Here is a 7,541-nt window from a genome sequence, read left to right as displayed (position 1 = left end):
CCTGCCCACATCATCAGGCTGCACAAGCTGAAAAGTATCCCTTAACACTGGACAGACAGGAGCCAAGGTTACATCCACTGACACTGTGTCAACTACAGCATTCAGGTCAGAGCGGATCTAAGCGAATTTTTCTGCAAAGTGCTGTGCAAACTCTTCACAGCATGCTGCTGAATGGTCTGGATTTTCTATTTAAGGGTGGGTTTGTAAGAGACTCCTGACAATTCGGAACAGCTCTGCTGGACATCTTTGTGCAGATGCAATACTGGCAGCAAAAAATCATTTCTTTGCTGTCTCTACTGCCCTGGAGTAGGCATTCAAATAGACTCTAGCCTGTGTTTGGTCAGATCCACTCCATGTCTTCAACCAATGTCTCTCTATTCTCCATCTCACTCGCTTCATCACCAGGGGGCTGGTTTGGCGCTGCTCTGTAAGAGGGGACGCTCAGAAGTGATTGTTTTTATTGCCCTGGCTATTTCCCCATTCCAAAGGTTGGCCAGAGCTTCAACAGAATTGCCTGCTGAGGTGACAGGAAACACCCCAAGAGTTCTCAGGAATCCATCCATATCCATCAAAGCCTCCTGGGGCAGACCATCCTAATAGGTCCTCCATGCCTGAAGAGATTCTGAGTCCCAGTGAGTCTAAACCTGACCAGATAATGATCTGTCCATGACAATGAAACTGTGGAAAATTCCACCACACTAAGATCATCATCACCACATCTAGCAAAGAAAACAAGGGCCAGAGTGTGCCCAGCACTGTGAGTAGGGCCAGTTACCACTTGGGACAGACCCATGGTTGTCATGGAAGCTATCAAGTCCTGAGCCACTCCTGAAAGGGCAATCTCAGCATGGGTGTTGAAGTTCCCCAGCACTAATAGATGAGGAGACTTCAATACCAACCCCGAGACCACCCCTGCTAGCTCAGGAAGGGAGACTATTGAGCAGTGGGGTTGACAGTACACCAACAAAACCCATATTCTGTCCTGGTTACCCACCTTTAGGTATACACACTTAAAACCTGTAGATTGTGCAAGGGGCATCTGGTCAGGAGGATGCAATCATGATTGATCACTCCCAGGCACCCAGGTCTTGCCTGCTGCTGCACAGAGAAGCTTGGTGAGTAAAGTTGAAAGACTTTCAACAGAGACCTCATCCAACCAGGTCTCTGTTACACATGCCAGGTCAGCTTGTTCTTCAAGGATCAAGTCCTGAATGGCAGCTGTTTTCCCATTCACTGACCTGGCATTCAGAAGCAGCAGCTTCAACCTGGGGGAACTGTCACCAAGGCTATCCATACTATTTGGACTGGGAGGCAGCTTGGGGATGACAAGCACACAAGGTTTTGGTGGAGCATGACCCCCATCCTTTTCTTACATCAACCGGATGTCTAGACCATAACTAAGTGTGGTATAGAAAAGCATTGAATTAGAGAGCTTTTGTTCAGCAATAAATTGTAACCCTTAGAAGATTCTTGTTAACATAATCCTAAAAATCTGAAAGCAGCAAAGGACACTTTTGATACTAAGGTATGAGGAGAGAAGACATCTGTTTCTGTTGTGAAATCATGACTAATTATACTTTGTGGAATGGCCTGTTCAAGCTTAAATCATCCCTGTGAGTTCCTTTTCCTTCATTTTCCCCCCAAAGGGTGAATGAACCTTTAATGAATATGATATGTAGGAAGTGAACCAGAAAGTGGCCTGAAGCATAGACAGAATCAAAGAAATATCTAGGTTCACTTCAGTAGGATGACATGACCAAAGTCATAATGATCAGGGTCTAGTGAAATGGTTCTGTTATAGCACTGGCTGACCCAAGATCTCTCCCTGAGGCTTGAAAAAAAGATCAGTCAAACTCAAATGCATACACATGACATTTTTCATGCCAAGATTCCCTGCCTTTCTCGATAGCTTAAACTTTGAATACCCCTGCCTTTTCATAACTTCAGCTTTCTAATAGCACAACTTGACTTCCCGATTCTTTCTTCTGATGACTGACTTTTATGGATCCAAACTCCTGGTTATCAGAAAATAATGGCTGCCTCCTGCATATATGGTTGGCCAATTAACATTATACTCATCCTACCAATTGTATAGATTGGTCAGAAAGAGGTTATTGGTAATGTGGCTAAAAAAAAACCTGTTCCCTTGCAGATCTTGCTTAATTGGTTCCGGCAGTCAAATTCCCTGCTTGGGAAAAGTGTCTGTCATCACAGCATCTGAACAGTCTTGGCTTTCAATGCTTGTCTGACTTGACCTGAAATGGTTATCCCTTTTGAAGTGTGACATGATTTTCATTTACCCAAATGGCCCAAAGGGATGTCAGAGACGTTTAGTTGGTTACGAGGACAGATAAATTGGGGAGCTTTAAAAGACTAAGCTGATATGACGTGCTCCATTTTTTTTTAATGTTCACACATATACTGCATTTTATGGTTAGTTTACATCAGTTTTACATAGAAAGATATTTGCATGAAAACACTTTCATGCAAAGGAAAAAAAATTCACCAGAGAAAAGGATAGCTTGTAAAAGTATTCTTTGATATGAGATTTCTTTGCCACATGCCAGGGACATTGACAACAGGGGCCCATTCACACTACACAATTATAGCACAATGATGATTCACTTTAACTGCCATGGCTGTATCCTATGCAGTCCTAAAGTTTGTAGTTTGGGAAGGCACTTAGAAGAGCTCTCTGTTCCAGAACTATAACCCCCCGCTCCCTAAATTGCAAATCCCAGAATATCCTAGGATGCTGCCATGGAAGTCAAAATCAAATCATAACACTATATTGGGTTGTGTGAAAGGGCCCCAGCATCTATTAAAATGAATAGATTAAAATTACCTTCAGAATTCAATTCTGTATCCACTTCCCTGGGAATAAGCCCCATTGAACTCAAGCCAACCTGTTTCTAGATGGAAAGGTATAGGATCACCGTTGAAATTGCTTGAGCCTTACAGGGACTGAGGCTGCTTCTACACTGTAGAATTAAGGCAGTTTGGCACTGCTTTGACTGCCTTGGCTCAATGAAATGAAATTCTGGGATATGTAGTTTTGTGAGATATTTCGCCTTCTCTGTATGAGAATTTTGGCACCACAACAAACTACAAATCCTATGATTTCATAGGATGGAGCCATGATAGTTAATGTGGAATCAAACTGTATTAATTCTGCTGTTTGGCTGCAGCCTGAGTGCAAAACTTCCTTTAGGAGTACTGCTTTTTCTGAACATTCTGAGTATCTCATGCTGTGTTTTATGAACAGAACAGAATGAAACACTGTGGGGAGTAGCAATGTATATCTTTGCTCATTTAATTCTTGGACTTCAGAACAAAGAATTTCAAAAGTATTGTCCTCACTGGGTTGAAATATTGATGGCTTTTACATATTTTTTCTGCGATTTTTCTGGCATTTTGAGATTCTTCAGAAAAAAATGTTTCTACAAAAATAAATATTATTTCTGCACAAAATAATGTTTTTGTACATAAAATTATGCATTTTCCATAAAGTATATGTTTTCCCTTACAAATGTTTTGTGCAAGTGTGGTTTGAAAGTTAGAACCATAGAATAATAGAGTTGGAAGAGACTGCAAAGGCCATCCAGTCCAACTCCCTGCTATGCAGGAAATCAAGTTGGACTAGGATATTGGGAGGCCAGGGTTCAAATCCCAGCTCAACCATGTAAACTCATTGGCTGACCTTGGGCAAGACTCCCTCAGCCTCAGAGTATGGCAATGGCGATCTCGCTCTAAAGAAACCTGCCAATAAAAACTTATGATAGGTTCACTTTAGGATTGCCATAAGTCAGAAATGACTCAAAGACACACAACAACAATCAACCTGTGCACTGACCACTGAATTATTGCATTTAAAAAAGAGATGGATAGTCCCTGAATATGGTTTTATTGTAACTATGCCATGTTATGACTGCACCTAAGCACATGGATAGAGGTATGTAAAAATGTTCTTCTTGTGTTGAACCAATCATACTGTTATGGCATCACACTAGAAAGCATGCAACCATAATGAGATGAAATAGATAAATATTCTAAAGTAGAGGTTTATGTACCACCATCACCTAGAAATAAATACATTTTTCAAACATATTAAAAAATTACAATTTCTAATGCATCACCTTTATTTTCCTCAACCAAACCTGTGATATGTAGTGATGTAATATGTACTATAGAGACCCAGTGTGTGTGATGGTTTGAGCGTTGGACTACAACTCTAGAGATCAGGGTTCGAATCGTCACTTGGCCATTGAAGCCCACTTGGTGACCTTGTGCAAGTCACACTCTCTCCGCCTCAGAGAATGGCACTGGCAAATGCCCTCTGAAGAAACCTGCCAAGAAAACCCCATGATAGGTTCACCTTAGAGTCTCCATAAACTAGAATGGATTTGAAGGCGCACAACAATAAAATATGTAATATGTTTGGATTGTAAGCCTAAGAGGAGGGAAGTGTTAAATTAATAATTTATAAGTCACTGTGAGAGCCTTTGCAGCTGAATAGTGGGGTACAAATACTCAAAATAAATAAATAAAAACAGACTATACCAGTAAAACTGTGTGGCTTGGTACAAAACAGAGATGTTATTATCCTGCTACTGAATATGTAGCCTCTGAAGGTCATGCTTACTTATTAGGAACAAATTCCAGCTACAAGGAGCTGCAATCAGATGAATGAATTAATGTGCTATCATTTCAAAATAAATGGACTACAGCAGAATAAAAGGAAAACAACAATCCTTGTCATTAGTTATCAGATGCTCTCATGAAGACTCAGTGGCATGGTTCCCAGTCACATTGATACAGCCTGGTGACCCTGTTCAAGCTTTCTCTGAAAGCATGTTGGTCAAGGGCAAAGCCTGCCATTTCACAGCTTCATGACCATTCACTGAACAAATGGAGAAGTGCAAATAAGCATGGTATGTGGCATACACCACACTGCCATCTTTCCATTTGTTCCATATGGTGGTATAGAAAAGGTTACAATACGTTTACTAAAAACTGGGCACTGCTTATTCGTTACAGGGAGAATCAAATACATGCTCAGTAAATATGAAATATTATGGTCCCATGGATTTAATTTGAAGGGATGCAGAGAGACTATGCCAGTGGAAATATATACAATAGATTGATATTTTAATAATGAAAAAATCATGTATTTAGTGTAGGAAGGGGGGAAATCAGCAACACCTAGTCAGCTTATTGAAAAGGATAGTTACTGAGGATGCAGACATGTATTTATATCCCATCCCTCTTCCATCTGAATGAGATGAGGATTTGTGTCTGTATGTGTATGCGTACATAAAAAAGGAAACAAATGTGAGAGAATAAGTATCCCCCCCCCCTCCTTTAGTGGTATCAGTTGATTATAAAGAGCACAGAAGACTATCTCAAATTGAGAGCAGGGAGGAAGAGCTCTTTTCCAAAGGATCAAAAGTATAACTTCCAGTTCAAAATGGCAACTGTCAGTAAAAATAAAAAGGGAACATTCTTTTGTCTGCTCTGAAATCTTTTCCTTGTAACAAATTCCAACCTTAAATAACAAAAAAAAAATGTTGCAATGAATAAAAAAGCCATTGTTGGGCAACTCAGCATAGACTTGTGCATTGCTGATATTGACTATCTAAAATGAAAGTGTTGCAGATGAGTGAATTCAGACAAATAGCAAATAGTTTTGAGTTTCATGGTAAACAACTCAAACTGCATTCACTCAGGAAAGGCAACATAGTTACACTGTTTCAACAGACATTGGTCAGGCAAAGAATTGGTTGGAAGAGGGGAAGAGAAGTGAGAGCTCGCCCTCAAATGATATTTCTTGATCTTTTCATTTATCCCAGGATAGGTGGGAATAGGAGACAAATACAACAAAACTGAACAAAATCTTATGCTAACTATTGATACTTTCATGAAAAACACAACTCATGAAAAGAATAATCACATATTTTTGTACCAGGTATGATGGAGGATATAACCACAAATAAATGCTACCTCTTTATTTACATTGTTGTATATCACATAAAGTAAAAATGCTTTCCTATTGCATTTAGATAGTCATTGTGAATGGCAGCACAACCCAGCCACAATTTACCTGTCATTAAATTGCATCCAGTGAAATCTGAAGGTGAGTGCAGACATTCTTGCAGAGGTAAATCAAATGAAAAACACTTAAGGGAAAAAAGACAACAAAACAAAACTAACCACTAAACAAACAAATAAACAAGACAACAAATTTCTCAGATAGATTGCATCTGCACATACACATACACACATGTGGGTCTCATTCAGGTCTAAAAGGAGAGACATCATGTCTGAATCTTATTGATAGTTTGAATAGAGTAGTCCAACTGAATCAGTGGGCCTAAGTAGATGGGCAGGATTGTTAGAAAAAAAAACCTCTTTGTTATGGGTGATGTCTCATGCTGCCGGTGGTTCTGAACTGGTACCAAACTGGAACAGATGCAGTCTTCTCTGGAACTCAGGAACAAAGTAACTTCAACACAGATTTTCACTCAAATGAGGGTTTATTGACTTTGTTGCTATTTACACTTTACAGCAGGCTACTATACATCTATTCTCTTTCAGAGTCCATGCTAGAAGAAAAAAAACTTGAACATGACATCAGTCTTTGTTCTCTCAGAAGATCAACTTTCCCACCAAGTGGACACACCTCTTTCCCATGAAGTCACCATACTACACAAGAGCATAACAATAATACATTTTGTTTATATTATGTCTCAGCAAATGTCCTTGAAACACTTGTTCTTCCAGGCCTAGGCTTCTTGGCCTGCAACAAGAACCATTTTAAACCTTAGTTAACCATTGACACATCTGAACATTTTCAATACAAATTAGAAATTTATTTTAACAAGGATAGCATAGTCCAAGCCCATGCTATCCTGCCCCTGGTTCTGACCCAGGTCAGTCCCTGTGCAGCACAGTGAGGGGTGGGTGTTGAAATGCCCTCTTGCTAACACAACATGGAGCCCCTGCCACCACACATCCCTTACTTGCCTCCGCAGTTGTGTCTTCTCAGAAGGCTTCTGTCATGGGCCCATAATGGAGAAAACAACGTGCTTGGCTACAACCACCAGGGCAAGCACCCCCATCTGTCATCACAGGCCACAATGAGGACCTTCTGAGAAGACACAATTATGGAGGTAAGAGATCTGCATGACTATGTGATGTCCCCACTGTCACCATGGAGTTTCCTTAAAAATCTGCAGCAAACAATATGATCTTTTTGATCCGTACCAAACTCCCTTTGGGCTAGAATCAGTCCGGGAACAGATCTGTTGGCTTGAATTATGCATACTGGAGAACATGAGGGTAGGGGAGCATGGTCCTTTTAGCCTGAGCATACAGGCCCAATGGAATTTACAGATGAGTTGACACATCTGATTCAACAACTGGATGCATTTTAGTTAGACTAGCAATATAATTCTCTCTCTCTCTCTCACACACACACACAGATAATAATAATAATAATAATAATAATAATAATAATAATAATAATAATAATAATAATAATA

This window comes from Sceloporus undulatus, chromosome 4 (genome assembly GCF_019175285.1).
Source record: "Sceloporus undulatus isolate JIND9_A2432 ecotype Alabama chromosome 4, SceUnd_v1.1, whole genome shotgun sequence".
In the NCBI taxonomy this organism is placed as follows: Eukaryota; Metazoa; Chordata; class Lepidosauria; order Squamata; family Phrynosomatidae; genus Sceloporus; species Sceloporus undulatus.
Note: the sequence above shows the minus strand (reverse complement) of the source record.